Raw genomic sequence first — 19,155 nt, 5'->3', positions numbered from 1 at the left:
AGGATCCAAATCTCTGTTATTCCTGTAGACTGCATCAGACTACTAATTATTTCATTAGAACATATAATAGACCTAGCCAGCCCAGCCCTGTAACTCCTGTTGCAGTTACCAGAAATAGCCCCAGAGCATTAGCCAAATGTTATATGATACACTGAGAACTACGTTCCTACTCTACTCCAATTCTGGAATAAAAATTTCAGAAAAAATCCATCTCAGCAGGGAAGCATGGAATGAGAGCCTCTGAGGGACTAAATATGTCACATGTTTTCCAGTGGGAATAAAAATCCAACCAAAACTGTTGGTAATTATTGGGGACTTTGTAAAATTTATGCAGGAGATAAAATATCACCCAAGAGAGGAGGTCACTGCAGCATAGAAGTTGTCACACAGTAGCTACAGACAATTCTTAGGGTAGTTAATTCATGATATTGTAAGATGGCAAATGTTGTTAAGATCGTATGAATTGGCAGCATCCAGGAGACTATGGACAGTGTTGCCAGATGCAATTCCCAGACTGCTCAGGTGATTGTGCTGCATCTGAGACTCAAGCCCTTTTCTTGACTAGAGATGGGCACTGGGAGAATCACTGAACACTCTGTGCTGTGATGGTGGAGTCAGACTCTTGCACGAGAACCTTATTCTTTCCTTCTGGCTCGATGTTGTGACCAAAGTACGCACACCTTTTTTATTTGCTGTAGAACAACATTATAGTTGTTTTTCAAGGGGGATTAAACATGGGCTCTTCAGTCCAGCAACGGCTGAAGACCCTGTGAATGCATGTGGAAAGAGCTGTCCTGGCAGGTGTGAGCTTACCTTTGTACTGCACCAGATAAAGACTCTCCCAGAGGCCTACCAGCATCCAAGTGGAGAAGGGCTGTGGTGCTGTGCATCTGGACAGCACACCTGGTGCAGACAAGAACAAGTGGGTGGGAGTGAGCTGGAGGCAGCCTAGGACAGTTCAACAGACATGGAGTTAAGATGACCATCCCACGCTTATTACTGGAAAACACCTCCAGCAAAATCAACTCCCTGTCCCTATCCTCTGTACTCTAAAGAAGTATGTCACACTTTGGCAGCTCAGCAACAGCTCCTTGTCCTAACTATTCTAGCTCTGACCAACAAGTTTTCACTTCTTATTGAGCAGCTGCAAGGTTGTCTAATCCTAATAGATGTTTGCTGTGGTTCGTCTTGCCCTGTTTCTCACTATTATTAATTTACAAGAAAGCATGAGATTCACTTGGCAGCACACATGTAAAAAGCTGGTGCTCAGAGACCTAACAGACTGACTATTCTGTTCCAAAGGAGGATGTGCAAAAGCTAGGCACATAAAGATGGATTAATAGATTTAAAGCCTCTGTCTGGCTAAGACCTGTGTGTTTATTCATCTTCTCATTCTGTAATGGAAGAATGCTGGCCAGATTTACAAAGTTACAACATGACCTATTGCTGTGTTTTAACAGTGTTCTATATTTTTCTTTTAACCTGCAAAAATTGAGTACTTGAAAGGTTAAGAGAACAAAGATCCCAAACTTAATCACAACATTTTCTTCTCACCATGGCATAAACTCTATTCTGTATCTATTCACTATTTGCAGAACAAAGACAGGATATCCTAGAAAAATCAATATTTTCTCAGTGATGCTGGTTGTCCTCAGCTTGCCTCCAGGTAACACAATGAAAGGCTGTAAGAAGCTGTCAGTTAGCAGAATTGATAGCAAATGCTTTTGATCAGGTACCTTGTTTGGAAAGTGACTACAGTAAGGACTCCCATTTTGTAAATGGGTCTGTTGACTTTATATTGAGTTACCATATAATGGATTGCAAAAAGCCACTTTTACTGGAGCAAAATTACACAATCTTTCACAAGCCTGGCCTGCTGATGCACATTTTTTCTTTTCTTGTAACAGTCTGCTATAAGATATAATATGTACTACAAAATTTTATTGTTCTACCCATGCAATTAGAGAAATTTTATTGAAACACAGAATCACAAAAGAGAAGTCTCCCCTCATATTTTTTCTTTCAAAAGCTATCATCAATAACCTGTAGTTTGTGTCACATTGTAGGCACAAGAAAGTGAGACAGAGGCTGGTAACTTTTCTGCCCATTTCAGCCTAGGCCATGCCACTTCATAAGTGTTGACAATTCCCTGGCTTTGGAAAGGCCAAAGCATGCATTCTCAAAGGGCTGAAAGGAATATGTTCCACAAATGCCAAGCTGGAACTTGGCACCGTGGTCATTTGGCAGATGAACAGCACTGTACATAAACAAGTAGAGAGAGGGAGCTTAAATTCTAAATACCCTCTTGAGAAAAGATAAAAACTAGTTCCTAGGAACAGTGAACAGAAGCTGTCAGAAAAACTAAGATCATTGATTTTTGTCGTGAATGACTTATGATTATGGCTGTGTGGTTGGGATGGGAATGGAAGATTATGCAGGACAAAGTACCATGTTCTCCAATCTCATGAGAGATTCCACTTACACTCATCAGATAAGGCACCATGTCACATCTGTTAGATCTTAGGGCTTAAATTCTGTATTTTACTCATTAATCCAATTATCTTTGTGTATCACCACATCTTAAATGACATTAATGTATCATCATCAATTAATACAAACTTTTGCTATTTCTGTGCATATCTGTGCAGAGGGAAATACACAGGCTGTAGAATAGCCACTGATTTTCCACCCAAATGATCTGCTTCAAAATGAAGCTGACCAAGCTGCAGTTTTATTTCCATACCTCTCATACTTTTATATGCAACACACAAAAACTAAAAATAAGAATATATATGGTTCAGAGTTTAGACTGCCACCTGGCTATCTGACAAAAGAGCAGATTAAGCAAGGTAGCAGGATCTCTGATCCAGCAGATGAACCGGCTGTATTCTGCCTTCTGCATATTAACACTGTTCCGATCTGAAGGGGATCTGCTGTCACCCATGTGCACTTCAGCTCTGCACTGCACAGCACTCAGGACATTCAGTAATCTGTTACCTCACCTCACACCCTTGGTATCTTTCACAGTCACGATCCAATACCAATTCAGGGTTTCATAATAAGCACTCTGACAAAAGCTTTCAAAACCTTACTCTGCACTGAAACAGTAGGCATCCTTCTCAGAGACTAAAGTACAGCCTTGCTCTTTACCTCAGAAGGACTTTAGTCCACACCCAGTCCTCTTAAAATATAACCAAAGATTAACAGAAGGTGGGAAACAAACCTTCAAACTCCCCAAATAAGCATATTCAGTTTTAAATACTAACACAAAATTACTACTGCGCAATGTGGCATTCTGCTCTCTTCTTTTTCCCATGTCTTTTGCAGCTTTCCTTTATAGTCCATGACTTTCTCTTTGTGGGCCTGAACTACACCCTCCACCAAAAAAAAAAAAAATCTATGCTTGTATTCTACTTTTTCCTGCACTTGCCTGTGGTTTGAAAGAAATCCAGTTGTGCAGTTAGGCCCAGATCCAGAAAAACACACGAGCACGTGATTTGTACATATAATAGTACCATTGTGCAGGATGCAGGCGCTTTCCCAGTATTTGCCATCAGTCTTTTTCCTGCTATTGCCTCTTTGTTCCCCATTACTGCATGTGGCCTTTCTGTTTTTTCCAAGATTTTCTTGTAAATTCAAAAGCAGGTACAGTCTATGTATATGATCATGCTCAGAATGGAGGGGAGTAGAGTCTCAGATGAACTGAGACATGAAATGCACATGCAACTGTGTTTAAAATGAGGTGTCAGACAGTTCTCCACACTGCTTTCCATCTCAACCAATTAACATGTACCAAAAAAAACCTGTTGGATATCCTGCTTGTTCAACTTGAACTTTGGGAAGCTCCTTCTGGTAGCTCATTCAGTTAGGGAAATACCATTAGAGAAGAAGTGAAGGTTTATGAGTTACAATAAATAGCTGTGACATTAAGCACTAAATATTCTAAAATAAAACTACTTAAAACTAAATAGTGTGGATTCTGTGATACTGTGAACATTTTCATATTCTTTCACCTATGAGCAGTAGTGTGTATTTTGAGGTGTTTCAAACATACGTTTCAAACAGTCCCATAAGAAACATTTACAGTTAGGTATTAACTGATACTGATCACTAACAATAATTCTCCTGGAAATAATGTCATATATTCAAGTTATTTCAGTTATCATGCTTTTGGCTTAGGAATACTTCTTGGAGATTGACACATGTTGAACCAGGCATTTATAAGAGCTGCTGCAATATTTACTCTAGAATACCAGATGTGAACTCTTTGCAGATGTGCCCAACATGGTGGAAGTTCACACTGGGTGATTTCAGTGTGAAGTTGCACCATGGCCTGCTCTACTTCTTATAGTATAAGTATAGCAGAAATGCCAGTGCTGGTCAAACACTTTCATAAACCCTAATGGGAGTTAAGAGCATAACTCAGGGAGGTGTTCACAACCTTGCAGAGTCAAAGCGCTGGTATCACATAGCAGATTTCTCACTTTTCTGAAATTAAAATCAGGAAAGAAATTTGAAAGTTGAAAGATCAATTTTAAAAAAATAATTCTACTGCATTAGTGACTTGTAACACATCCAACATCATCTGTCTGGTTCTCAGAGAAAGGGATAATGGTTTTGGTGAGAGATTTTGGTTCAGCAAGGCATACAAGGTCAAGAACAAGAAGTTGATATTACTGTAAAAGTACATTCGATGCTGTTATCTTGATAAAATTAATTTCTAGTTGCTCAAAAAGCCCTTTAATTTGGTATTGATGGGATATTTTGAAAATACAGATGATAAGCTTTTGCGTTAGAGCTCATTCGAGTTGAATCTTAAGTCAGCTAATGCTTTGGCACCAACAGCTTACTAAATGTTTCCAGGCAACAGAAAGAAAGTAGCAAAAGGTAAACAATTCAAATATGCTAAAGAGGAACAAATTGATACAAAAATAAAATCTTCTTCTGTATAAACTCCTCACTTCTAAGCAATGTTTACTCCTTCTCTGTTTCATGCATTAAGAGGAAGTACAGAATCCCACAATTTAAGGGTCAGTGTTTTTCACAGTTTTTTCACTGTATTTCCTCAAAAAATATTGATTATTTTCTGCACTTAATACTTAATACTGATTATTTTCAGCACTTCAGCAGAAAATTGCTTCAACCCATGAAAACCACTACAGAGTCTCCAAAGGCTCAATAAAGTCACTGAGGTTGACTGAATGTCTCCCCATGCTTTATATGCCTCTGTTGTGCGTGTTGGGGGTTAAATGTTTCCCTACAGCCACTCTTGTGAGGCCTGCGTGCTGGGGTGTGGAGTCAGTATTTTGTGCCTTGTGATACTTATAATTTTTTACAGCTCTGGCAAACCAGAGGTGCTGAAATTGCAATTTGTGCCAGCTGACAGCAGTTGCTGACTGTAGAGAACTCCCCTTGGGCCAGCAAGGGTCCAAAAGTGCTCTCCAGTATTTTTCTGATTGTCAGTGAGTTCTGCCATCAACTCTAACCCATCACCAGAAAACCTTTCTTCTCTAGACATCGTAACCCAAGCTCTCACCCTGCTGCCCTTTGGACACATTGCGAAACACACAGGCACTTGCTCCAACATCTCTGATGCCCTGGCCTGTGGGTGTGATGGCTTTAGAGGCACCACAGTTCTGGGTGTGGAATGTCTTCGTATTACACAGCTACTTCACAATCCCTCTTAGCACAAAGCAAGTTTAAGATGCACATAAAATCAGCTTTCTACCTACACCTCTTTTTTCATTGTACAGTTGGATAGTTTGCAGATTTTTCTTGCAAATGGTTCCCTCATTTAGAGACACAGACATCTTGGGTAATAATCATTAAGAAGTGTCTTATCATGCTGGAGAATGATAGCTTCTATAAGCCACCTCCCATATAAAATCCAGCCAGTGGTCATAAGTCATAATTTTTTTCCACTTTATCAGTCAACCATTTCCTCTTTGTTAAAATAAGCACTGTTTGACTCCCTTGGAGTGGAAAAATACCTGTTTGCTAGACAAGGTATCATGTTCTATGCTTGACAGTATGTATTGGGTTACACGGCAAGATTTTGATAGCAGGTTGGCCACAGGGATGGCTTTCTGCAAGAAACTGCTGGAAACATCTCCTGTGTCCCATAGAGCTGAGGCCAGCCAACTCCAAGATGGACCCACTGCTGGCCAGGGTCAGGTCCATTGGTGATGGCAGTAGTGCCTCTGACACAACAAATTTAAGGGAGAAAGTTACTGTGCAATTTTAGCCAGAGAGGGGACAGAGAATATGTGAGAGCAAGAGCCCGTGCTCCAGGTGCCAGAGCAGAGATTCTCTTGCAGGCCATGGTGCAGCCCATGGTGAGGCAGCTCCCTCCATGGAGGACCCCATGCTGGAGCAGGTGGATGCCCAAAAGAGGCTGTGATACCACGGAGAGACTGTTGGCTCCTGGCAGGAGTAGCAGAGACAACGTGTAATAAACTGATCACAGTCCCCACTCCATCTGCGCTGCTGGTAGGGTGGAGGTAGAGAAAACTGGAAGTGAAGCTGAGCCTTGCAAGCAAGGATGAGTGACAGCAAGGTTTTTGAAGATTTGGGTTTATTTCTTGTTACTCTATTATAAAGTAAATTAATTTCCCCCATCTGAGTCTGCTTTGACCCAGATGGTAATTGCTGACATGTCTCCCTTTCCTTATCTTTACCCAAGAGACTTTCATTATATTTTCTGTTCCCTGTCCAGCTGAGGAGGGGAGTGACAGAGCCATTTTGATGGGCACCTGGCATCCAGGTAGGGTCAACCCACTATACAGCCCCTTCTATCAGCAAGGGGTAGAATTCTTCCCTTTCCCGGTTGATGACTCACTGCATGGTTCAGTTTAAAGCATTTCTCAACTGAACTTTATGGTCCATGCTGCATATTTGTAGATTTTTGTCATAAAAAATAACTACGTAGTTCATTACTAGCTCAACAGGGCAACCACGATAATGTCATTACTTTGGGCTCACAGTGGGCTTGGTATGATTTTTTCCCATCTTCAAGCACCCTGTAAACTCACTACACTAAAACAGGAGGGCATTTTTCAGGAGGCTGGTTTTACATTTCAGTTCCTATACCAAACAGATATGTTCTTGCTCAACTTAATGCACTTTGAAAAGGAGTTAAGCCAAAAATGAGAGTCATGCTAATTATGGAACAAGGATACCTACATATGGAGTTACTCAGAAATAGCCATTCTTGAACAGCATTGTATAACCAAGAATGGGACATATTTTTAAGTTTTTCTTGATAATCATGGTAAATAGAGCTTTAGGAATCTAGGGGTTTTTTTACTTTGTATCCTTTTCCAAATTTTTTTTTAATTGGGTCAGCATAGCCTAGTTTTTAGTAATGGGGGGTTGAGGACAGACACAGAGGTTGCTTCTGTGAGAACCTGCTGGTAGCTTCCACCATGTAGCCAGTCCTTCATGGTTCCAAAGACAGACATGCCTCTGGCCAAAACAGGGTCAACTGGAAATGGTGGTAATGTCCCTGTGATAGCATATTTAAGAATAAATCAAAACAAAGGTTTTGTTGCAGCTGTAATTCTCCAGACAGAGAAGAGCAGAGTGAGAATATGTGAGAACAACTCTGCAAACACCAAGGTTAGTGAAGAAGAAGGGGGTGGAGGTGCTCCAGGTGCCTGAGCTGAGATTCCTCTGTAGCCCACGGTGAAGACCATGGTGAAGCAAACAAAATCAAAAAGAAAGAAACCTCTGGAACCTGTGGCAAAAAATTTGCTTCAGTTAAATTGTTGAAAAAGAACAGGAGTATTTTTATCTCCAAGTTCTTGTATAACCAAAATTTGTATCTCAAGTATTTGTATATCCAAAATGTTAGGAAAATAGACCCATTACCATGCAACTAGGAACTCAAAGTCTTACCAAAAAATTAGGTCTACAAAAATTTTCCACATTCCTAATAACAGAAAAAGTGATAAAAATTTCATTATATTAGGGCATATTAATTCAGTATGCAATGGGAAAAATTTTCTGGCCTCTTGTGTTAGCTTGGTGACTCAGGCACCATGGCAGGATTTCCTTGCCTATAAAAATTCTTTAATTGGAGTGGATGATGAGGCATCTGTTGCCACTCCTTTGGACCCAGTACAGCTGTCTATGGAAAGACACGACTGTTTTTGTAAACGGACAACGGAAAAAATCTTTTTGACAAAGTACAAAAGGCCAACAAGCAGTGGAGCCAAATCCATTCCTGAGATCCCTGAAGAATATCAGTGCCATCATGGCAGAGTTTATTATAGCCTACAGGCTGGATGCTCTGCAGCAAATGGAAAGCACTGGAATAAGCTCACAAACCTGATCCACAGGAACAGCTCGCTGTTGGGACATCTGGTTGTGGGTAAATGTTCTGCTTTTTCTAGCTAATGTTGCTAACTTTTTTCTTAGGAACACAATTGACTGTTTTGCCTTGTTCCTTTCCCTGGCCCTTCAGAAAAAATCTAGGTGCATGTCTAAGGAACAGGATTATATTGCTGCAGCGATATTGCAATATAGTTATTGTTTCTGGCAAAAATAGGAAGTATTTTTAAAGAAAGATAAGTGCAATTGCATAACTTTTGTCCCTCTGTATATGCAGAGAGTAGCATAGGAGAGAGAGCAGGACAGGCATCTTTGGAAGCACTAAGGAGCACAGAAACAATTTGACCATATGTTTAATGGCTACTTATTAGGAATTTTTATTAAAGCCTTTTAACTTCCACACATTCATAGTCCAGTGATGGCTAACTGAAACTAAGGAGGAAAATCTCCCCATGCAAGTGCATGCACACACCTCTGCCCCCATGTACAAGCACAGAAGAGAGGAATAGTTCTAAGGGAGGAGGAGACACAGTCACTGTAAGAGCTGCCTTCCATTACCTACAACACACTGCAGTGCTGACCTTGCCAGGAACTGCTGCAACAGCCAATTTACCAGCTCAGGAATCACTGAAGTGTTATTTTGCCAAGGACTCTGAAGCATTTTAAGGAGAGGTTCGAATTCTTCTCTTCTCTTGTGTTCAAAAGAGTCAAGAATTCACACACACAAACATTATGAGGCCACCCGACAGCGACTATGAAATCATCTCCCTGAGATGATCAAAGGTGTCTGTGTTAAAGACACCTTGTATTTTTTTGTACTAAAATATGGAAGTGTATGTATTCTTGTGAAATCTTGCATGGAAACTGGCAATAAAAAAGGAAGGTGGGAGTGTTGTAAGACTGACACATTTACAGACTGATTTGCTCTACATTAGCTTTTTTCTGAACATAACAGTGCTGTTTGGAAACTGTATTAAAATTATTTTGGTAAAAATTTATTCTTGAACATTTATTAGGAAATTTTATAATCACAAAGTGCAGGAGAAATATACATAATATTCAGGATCCTGAAGTCATAATCCTAAGGATAAATAATTTTGAAAATTCCTGCAAAACCTAATTTTAGCCAATGTTTCAATAAAAAGAGATCAACAGAGAGCAAAGTAGAAGACAAAAAACCAGATCCATGCATAGTTCTCCATCGCTACTGTTGTAAGTACACTGAGGGATTAGACTGCATGGGATTTCAAGCAGGAGACGATCTCTACAATATTATTCTCTACAAGCCCTATTAGGAATTAACGATGCTTCAAGTAGGATTAGCTCTTACAAATTTTGTCCTACTGCTGCTGCTACACAACTATGGCAACATCATGTCTTCTGCCCAGGCTGTGCTCTTAAGGGAAGAGATCTGCAGCAGAAACAGAGAGGCACCAATTCCTTGGGGAGATCTTACTGCTCTGCACATCACTCAACTCCATTAACCACATAACTGGGATTCCCAGGCTTTAATGTTCCCACAGAGCTCTCCATCATCCCTAAAGCTCTGAGAGGACAGCAAATGTCATCTGAACCTCATGAAAACTCCTGCTTTGTTTCCCTTCCTGTGGGATATTGCTTTTGGGGTACAACGAGAAATATGCATTTGCATACATCTTTAACTGAGCCTATATTCATCCTGTCAGCAAAATATTGGGCTTATCAGAATAAACGAGTGGGAAAACACTGCAGAATTAATGGAAGCACTCAACCTTTTCTAATTATACACTGCATTAAACTTTTATGAGAGAAACTGTATAAAGATGCTTTGCTATGAGTGTAGTCTCAGACTAGCTGATTTAGTTTGGTCAGTTGAACTGATCAGGCAAACAAAATTTTCACCCAAAAAAGTAAAAATATTCATTCAAGGGTGGAATCCCTCATTAATCTCTGAACAGTACAGAAACCAAGCTGAAAACTAATTGCCCACTTCAAAAGGTAATAAAGAAATGGTTCCGTATCACAAAAAAACCCCCAAGTCTACAGCAAAAGGTTGATCTAAGGCACTGTTTCCAAGCACACTTGTTTGTCTTTTGTTCATTTTATTTATCTGCCTTTGATGCATCAGCTGATGCTGGATTTTATTTATATTACGTTATTTATTTCTTCAGCTCCAACTCAGATGCATGTCCCTGCTGTGCATACAAATATTCACATAATAAAACATCATCTTTGTTTCAGGAAGCAATGAACTTAAGGGCTAAACAGACAAGATGAGAAAATTGGCAGGGAAAAGGAAAACTCAGCACACCCATTTCACATGGTGCAGTTGATGGCTATGATGTTACCCTGGCAAATGGCAGCTACGTTTTGTTTTTGGCACACATTGGGATAGGGTTACATTTGACATGTACCCAGGGAGACAGGGAACACACATGGCAGAAGGGAGGACTGAGGCCCAGCCTGCTGCACGCCGTTCAGAGGGGCTGACATTCTTTCTTTTACTCTTTACCAACACAAAATACTTTTCATAGAATTGTGGACTCACAGAATGGTTTCAGCTGAAAGGGTCCTTAAAGATCCTCTAGTTCCACTCTTCCTGCCATGAGAAGGGACACCTTGCACTAGACCAAGTTGCTCAAAGCCCTGTCCAACCCGGCCTTAAACCTTGCCAAGGATGGGACTGCCACAAGTTCTCTGGGCAACCTGTTCAGAGAGAAGTGCCTCACCTCCCTTACAGTAAAGAATTTCTTCCTAATATCTAGTCTAAACCTACCCTCTATCAGTTTAAAGATATTTTCCCTTGTCCTATCACTATATATCCACTATATACAGCTCTGCTGTAGGTCCCCTTTAGGTACTGGAAGGCTGCCTCTCTTCTCCAGGCTGAACAACCCTGGCTCTCACCTCTCCTCCAGTCTTCACAAGAGAGGTGCTCCAGCCCTCTAATCATCTTAATGGACTTTTTCTGGACTCACTCCAAGAGGTCCACATTCTTCTTTTGTTGGGGACCTCTGGACTCCACACTGCAGGTAGGGTCTCACAAGAGCAGAGCAGCAGGGCAGAATCCCCTCCCTCACCCTGCTGGCAGCACTGCTTTGGATGCAGCCCAGGATACAGCTGGCTTTTTGGGCTGTAAGAGCACATTTGCTGGCTGATGTCCAGCCTCTCATCCACCAACACCCTCAAGTCCTTCTTCTCAGGACTGCTCTAAATCCATTCTCCATCCAGCCTGTACCTGTGCTTGGGATTGCCCCACCCCAAGTGCAGTACTTTGCATTTGGCCTCATTGAAGTTCCTGAGGTTTGCATGGATCTGTTTCTCAAGCCTGTCAAGGTTCCTCTGGATAGCATCCCTTCCCTCCAGCCTGTCAGCTATAGCACACAGCTTGGTGGCATCAGCAAACTTGCTGAGGCTGTGCTCAGTCTCACAGTCCGTGTCACCAACAAGGATGTTGAACAGTGCCAGTCCCAGTACTGACCCCTGAGGGAGCCTGCTCAGGCTTTCATTTTTCCTAACCTTATCCCTGGCTCCTCAATCGCCCTTGTTCATCCCAGGCTGCCTGTTTTTGCTTTCCTGCTCTGCAGGGTTTCTTTTTGTGTTTGAGAATCAGGTGCTCTTGCCTGATTTCCTCTGTTTTGGGATGCATATACCTTTGTACACTCATTACATGCACACTCTACACACAGTATGGAAGAAAACACTATTTATGACAGTGTAGATATAATTTATACAGTACAATACACATTATAATTACCTCAAAAAATTAGCCCAACAACCTCAGAGCAGTTTGATGCCTGCTTGGTATTTATTAAAAAAATAGTCTGTGGCTTTGCCTAGTAATTTGTAGGTGTTAATACCTGCTGGTTGCCTTTTGAGAAAGAGATAATTTCATGTTGCTGATTTATGACAGACACTAACAGGTTGGTGGGTGGACAGCCACACCTCCAGGTCTTTGAGAAATAGGAGGTGTGCGCACTAGGAGAGAATATGGGCTAAGCTGACCTGACCTCCATAGCCAAATCTGGCACACAGGGAAGTGGCTTTGGGGTCAAGGGGTGTCCTGCTTTACCAGCATGTGTTGCCATGCTGGGCAGATCCTTTCCAAAGTTACCTTGCTCGGCAGCTATTGGAAGAAGACAGCAATTGCAAGTAAAGACTTCACCTGGATGGAAAACAGAACTCTGCCTAACAAAATATGGTGATATTTCAAGTTGGGAAGAAGCCCTTCAACATTTTCAAAATTCTACACAGGACAATTTTATTTAAAGAGAATAACTCCCACATTTCTGCTTCAGCATTTTTGCTCTTGGGTTTTTTTAATAGAAGGTAAGAAATAAATTGAAATAGATATATGATTCCAAACAACAACACAAAAATCCAACAAAATTTATTATTCTAAATGTGTCAAAACTCTTTTTTTCAAAATTAACATAGACAAAACCAGCCTTTTAAAGATTTCCAAAGTAAATATTATCTCTGATGTCTTGCCAATCAGCTCTAATAAAAATAACTATTGTTGTATAATTCTCTGAGAATCACAAATAAGAGGCAGTATATACACACAATTAATAATAATAATAGCCTTTGTAGATAGATATAGATTTAATACTTTTTTATTTTTGAGCTAAGCTATAAATTCATAACAATAAAACAAGAACTCAAAATAAAGCTGACCTCTGTTTTGGGATGTGATTGACAGAATAAAAGAGTTACACTAAATACTATGTTAAATGCTGCTAGTCTGAATCAAGACCTTTCACAACATGTTGCATGGAGTTTTCTCTGATTCCTACTGATTTTTTCTGGGGAAAATACTCATTTGTTGATAGCTTCACTGTATGTACTACAGCAATAATTTTAAGGGATGTATACTGAAACATCCAATCATATTTTGGAAGAACGTATTCAGGCTTACATCCCTAGAAATCCCAGATCAACATCTGATACATTTCTAAAGAGATACATTTCTAAAGAGAAATGGGGCAGTCAGTGCAGAAACTATGTAAAGAAGATCTTCAGCTATAGCATGTAGAACCTCAGTATTGATGACCGTGTTCTTTCTTTATTTATATTCTATCTTTTACTCAGATATCATGACGGAAACTGCTTAAAATGAAAACAGCTGTTTCCTTATTGCAAACTTTGTGGTATTAGGCACAGTCTGAATTTTGTTTTGCAACAGCATGTGTCATTCTGCTGAGGGCAAGCAATGATTAGCAATTCTTTGCTGCAAACTTTATCAACTAACTTTAGAAATTTCTCAGTGTGGTTTAAAGCGGGTGGCCATGCAAAACCTAAGAAAACAATTTTTTTCCACGTTCTGTGCCCCACAGAAATGTCTGATTTGCCTGAGTGTTCAAGCTCTATGGCACATAGTGCTTCATGCTTCAGATTCAGTGGCTGTGATCACAGACATATGCTAACCTTGCTCAGGAACGAAGGCAGCACTTTACCAGCTGATAAAGTGTAAACTTCTACTTCACGACCAATTCAGACTTTTCCAGTGCTACCTGAAAGCACAAGCACTCAGCTTGAATCCAACAGCTCTAGCAGAGTGGAATACAAAGCACTGAATTGGTATTTAGAAAACCTGAGCCTTGCAACTGCTCTGGTGAGTAGACTAAAATCCCCTATTTTTGGAGCCATCATCCACAAAAAAAGGGAAAATATGATCTATCCATGAAAAGTGTCATGGAAAGCCAGTTACAACATACTACTAACATGATAATGTAATTCTTCTATGAACTGGAGTTAGGTCCAAGCAATGAAGTGTGGATCCTAATGCTCCATTTGCAAGTCAAAATTTACCTGCCTTATGTCTAAAAATATCCCCAGCACAAGCTTTATGTGGGAAAGGTAACAAAAATACCATTCCTTTTCTTCCAAGGCTTGTAACATTTTCTCTTAGAATTAAAACAACAGCTATTGCTTTAGTTTTTTGGGGTCTTTTGTTGTTGTTGAATTTGCTCACTAGAAAGCACTCACAAGTTTAGAGTAAGGGTAGGGGTACACCACATCAAAGGAAAAATTTCTGAGCAGTTATGAGTTACTAAACTAAAAACACAGAAAAAGGAGAGCCTGGTTTGTTGTATTCCTTTGCTAGTCAAATAGCCATAGAAAACCACAGAAGGTACATAGTGATCTATGTGACCTGACATTATGTATATAATTCAGTGCCTTTATCTGCTAGATTTTCTTCTATAGCTGAGGCACTCATTTTCCAGGGACAAACAAATGTCATTTTGTCACACAGAAAGCACCCCAGATATTAAAATATGTTCTGCCTGCATCAAGACAGCAAAAGTTTATCCCAATTTCACATGATGATATAATTAGAATGGAAAAATTTTGAAAAAAAGATTAATACATCAAATTAGAGAGTTTTCATTAAGTTCTGATGGCATAATACCATTAACATTGCGCTCCTCTGGCTTAATCATAGGTAAAAATGTGATTTTCCTCCATATCCAAGTTTACAGCTTTAATTGAGTCAGTAAAACCTATTTTTATATACATAAAAGAATTCTATAAGTACGTGTTATTTAAATGTTATTTAAGTTACTTAAACCTGTACACTTTTAACACTTCTGTGACTCCAGTCCAGCCTTTAAGAACTTGCCATTGCCAGGAATTGGAGTTTACAAGAGAACAAAATGTACTTTATAGAGAAATTAGTATTAAAAGCAGATGAACTTGTTCTTAAGAAGGTTTCAGTATGTGCCCTTTGAAAAATACATGCCCTACCACTTACAGCTACAGTGAGTCAGAGAGGAGAACTGGGCAAGGCCACCTCCTCAGAGAAAAGAATGACTCACCAAAATGTGTTTAGACTGAGCACCCTGGTCCTGACTTCTTATAATAAAAAACAACACTATGGAAGACATGGAGGTGGTGAGATGAAGAAACATTTGTTCCAGTGGGATCACTTTTTCCTAGCCCTTAACTATCTGTCTTAATTGATAACTTCATATATAGAGCTGTAAGATGAGGAATTCTGACCTCACTGAAAAAGCAGGCACTTTTAGACGAGGATAGAAATTATTCGAATGCGAGTAAATAAAACACAGATAAAATTAAGGATAAAGTCCCTTGAAAAAAATTAACTATTACTTGATGGTCTTAGAGATGGTCTAACTTAGAAAGAACAGAGCTTCATATGTGGCCACTTTTGTAATTACCAATCTTTTACTCTGTATGTGATCCTTTTTTCTCAGACAGACTAGAAGCTCTCACTGTGCTGCAATCAGAAATGGCCAAGGCTGGCACTACATTTCTGTCCCCAGCTCAGCAGAGACACGCTCGTGGCAAAGAGCCCTTCAAAGCCTGAATTATCAAAGCACTCAAACATATAAAAGGAGTCCTTGGGGACTTAGCAGTATCACAGAGTAGGACTGACAGTGAAATAAAATGAAGAGATAATTCTAATACCCTACTCTGTGGAGCCATGTACACTTATCTCTGTAAAATGAATACCCAAAAACCTCTGCCCTAGAAAGAGCTCTGGCACTGTAGGGTGGGGAGCTTGATGGAGGGACTGATGCCCGGGGGGCCTTTGGCTAAATACTGTATTGCACAGAGCTGAGCTGTCTGTGGCACGGCACAGCTTTCTGAGGCAGCACAGGGGCTGTGGAGGAGAGCAGAAAAAAAAGGTTCACTCCTTCCCAGGACATCCCACCAGGGCAAACATGACCATCCTCAATGTAAGTGGATTTAAACAGTCTCTAGGAATAAAAAATGATCCAAGAATTTTTGTTCACACTTTTTATAAGCTTTCTGTCCCATTCTCTGTCTATAATGATCCAACTGTTGGATTTAATTAATTTTAAACAGTACATGGTAAGAGAGTATCTCACAATTGCCTATGACTCTTTGTTCACACTAATTTTTTTTAATACTTTAGTCTTGGTGAAATCCCATTCATTCCAAATACTTCCCCCAAATATTTCTTTCTCGGGACTTTACCTGTGGGACTATGCTTCTTCTTGATAGAAATGATTTGACAGTAACCAGATACAATTCTTTCATTGTATAGAAGGGAATAAAAGTAAAGTTACCATTCAATTTAGTAGCAGAATATTAGTGAGAGGCTTCTATAAGCTCCTGAAACCATGTTCTGCAATAAAATTCAATCAAATTTGATATGATCCTGGTCATCTTGAGAAATGCTGCATATTTCAAGCTGCCAGTCAGCCCCAGCTAAAACCCAAAACTGGCCTTTCAATGCACTTGGGTTTTATATTTACAATTTTTTGGGGGTGGTCTGAGGTTTCTGTGGCGCTTTCTTTTTTTCCTGAAGCAGTCAAGATTATTTAATTGTTGCTTTCAGGGTTGGCAGGCAGTTTATTTCATTATTAGCATTGACCATAGTTCTTGAATTTCCTATCATTTAACAGTAACCTAAGTTATTACAAGAGAAGAAAAGAGAACACTGAGTGCCTCTGCAGGAGACTGTGAAACTAATGACACATATCTGCTGAATTTCAATACTTTTCTAAAGAGGTTAACACAGTGCCTGAAGAAAGCAGAGGTCTGAAATGAAAGGTGTTTCTAAGCTTTTTGCCTAGTTAATCCCCTTGTTCAGAGATCACTTTGTTCAGGTCACCTGTGATACTTTTTAAAGTCACAATTCAAAATTTTGTAACATCTCAGTAAATATTTGAGTAGAAACTGAGCCAACTACAAAACTAAAAATCCAATTAAAATATTATTTTAAAAAAACTATCCTCCAGAAATATGACTTTACAATCTATGTGTATGTATCGCAATTAAAATGTGCTTTGATGCAGGATATGAATGCTAATTGAACCTTTAGAAATCCTTGTGATTCTTGATCCACTTTTTCCCTGCCCTCTGTAGGATAAATAGTGGGCATAAATCTATGAAACTAACTGCACCATATAATCTACTGTCTTGGAAGATAAGAATTAAAAGAAAACATCAGCCTGTTTATTCAAGTTTTCTGTAGAGAAACCAATAAGGAAGTTCTGCCACCTTGGAAATGCTCTTCTTCCTTACTGCTAGGTGTAAATATGGTTTGATAAAAAATGTTCTGAAATGGAAATCTCAAAAATTAAAAAAAGAAAAATCAACTGTTTATCTCTGGGGTTCCAAGTTGAGAGGTGGAGGTGAGAAGTCTAGGAGAGCAAAGTATGCTGTAGTATTACAGAACAAAAGGAAATGGTCTCAAGTTGTGCCATGGGAGGTTTAGATTGGATACTAGGAAAAAAATCTTCACTGGAAGGGCTGGCAAGCACTGGCACAGGCTGGCCAGGGAAGTCATGGAATCCCTGTCCATGGGAGGAATGAAAAACCATCTAGTTGTGGCACTTAGGGACATGCTTCAGTGGTGAAGGTGACAGTGCTAAGAATAGTTGGACTGGATGATTTTAGAGGTCTTTTCCATCTTTAACAATTCGATGATTCTATACATTCTATTGAAGCTGGGTATTGTTTATTTTTAAAACAAAACATGTAAAAGATTCATATGGGGAAAGGCAAAAAGGGAAAAATGCTTTGTTCCCTTCATAAAAAAAGGAGTTCATAGAATAAACTTGAGGTTTTTAATTACAAAACTGTTTTATTTAAAAGGCAAGTATTTTTTGACATTCAAGTGCAGTCTGCTTTTTAAAAAGGTTTGTGTTTCAATTTGTGGGCTCAGCATTTTTGCCACCCTCAGAAGAGGATGAGGAGTTGATTGTAGACCTGTTTTTGAAGCTGAGTGCTGTGAGGCACACAACGTGACACATAAGGTGGCTTTATCACTGTTAGATTTAATGCCAGTGACTCACACCAGGAAGCTGAGCAGGGAAGCAAAGGCTTAAAGGCCAAGCTACAGTCATCATTTCCATGTATGCAGAACAAGAAGAGCTTCAACCAGAGAAAGCAGTTTTGTACCATTTGAGACTCTCCTGAAATAGCACTAGGAAAAGCTCCAGGGGTGCCAACAAAATTACACAAGGGGCTCATCTATTTGACAAGCATGATCTCTGCAATCTTTACCACAGCAAACAGAAAGACACCCTTAATAAAAGTAAAAATATATTTCCAAACAGAACTGTAGAAAATATTACCAGTCCATCAAAAAAAGATCATGCAACCTCAAACTTAGCAGATTTTTGGTAGTTTTTTAAATGCTCATCTGCTGTCAGGGCATTTACAATCACAAGCTTTCAAGCTTTTCTTCACAAGGGAAGATTCTTTCTTCACAGTTCCTATGGCCAGGAGCTTGCCTTAATTAAAAATAAACACTCCCAGGCCGTATATAAACCAAGTGGACCTTACAGACTGAAACCTCAGCAGTCACCCTGGCGGTGCTTGCCTAATCCACACAGCTGGGTTCACTTCCACTGAAAACTGACACAGAGAGGAGGGAGTGTGCAATAAAGTCTCATCCCAGCATGGAGCTGGGGTTCCTGCACAGCTCCCAGAATTAGGAAGTGCTTCCTAATAGAAGAACTATTACATCTGGTAACAAATCAGTTCAAATCTCAGTCTCCAATGTGACAATTTAAGGAAAATGTGCCAAATTAGATAAGATGGTGATTTAAGATACAAACTGACAGCACTCAAAATTACTATTTCTTTGCAACATTTTTATGGACTGTGCTATATAGCTGTAATGGGGAGTCACTGTCTGGGAAAGTGACAGCCTTCCATCAAATTTGGGCAAGTAATTCCAACTCAGCTCCCATTATAAACATCAGGATTAGAGTAATTGACTAGACACCACTAACAAAACTGAAAACCGAGGGTGAACAAAAAAGGAACTAATAAATCATTATGCTGTATCAATTAATTTCCATGCTCTTTTCTATACTTAGACAAAACTCCAGTCAGCTCCAG

The sequence above is a fragment of the Ammospiza nelsoni genome, chromosome 4 (genome assembly GCF_027579445.1).
Source record: "Ammospiza nelsoni isolate bAmmNel1 chromosome 4, bAmmNel1.pri, whole genome shotgun sequence".
In the NCBI taxonomy this organism is placed as follows: Eukaryota; Metazoa; Chordata; class Aves; order Passeriformes; family Passerellidae; genus Ammospiza; species Ammospiza nelsoni.
This window is presented reverse-complemented; position numbering follows the sequence as displayed.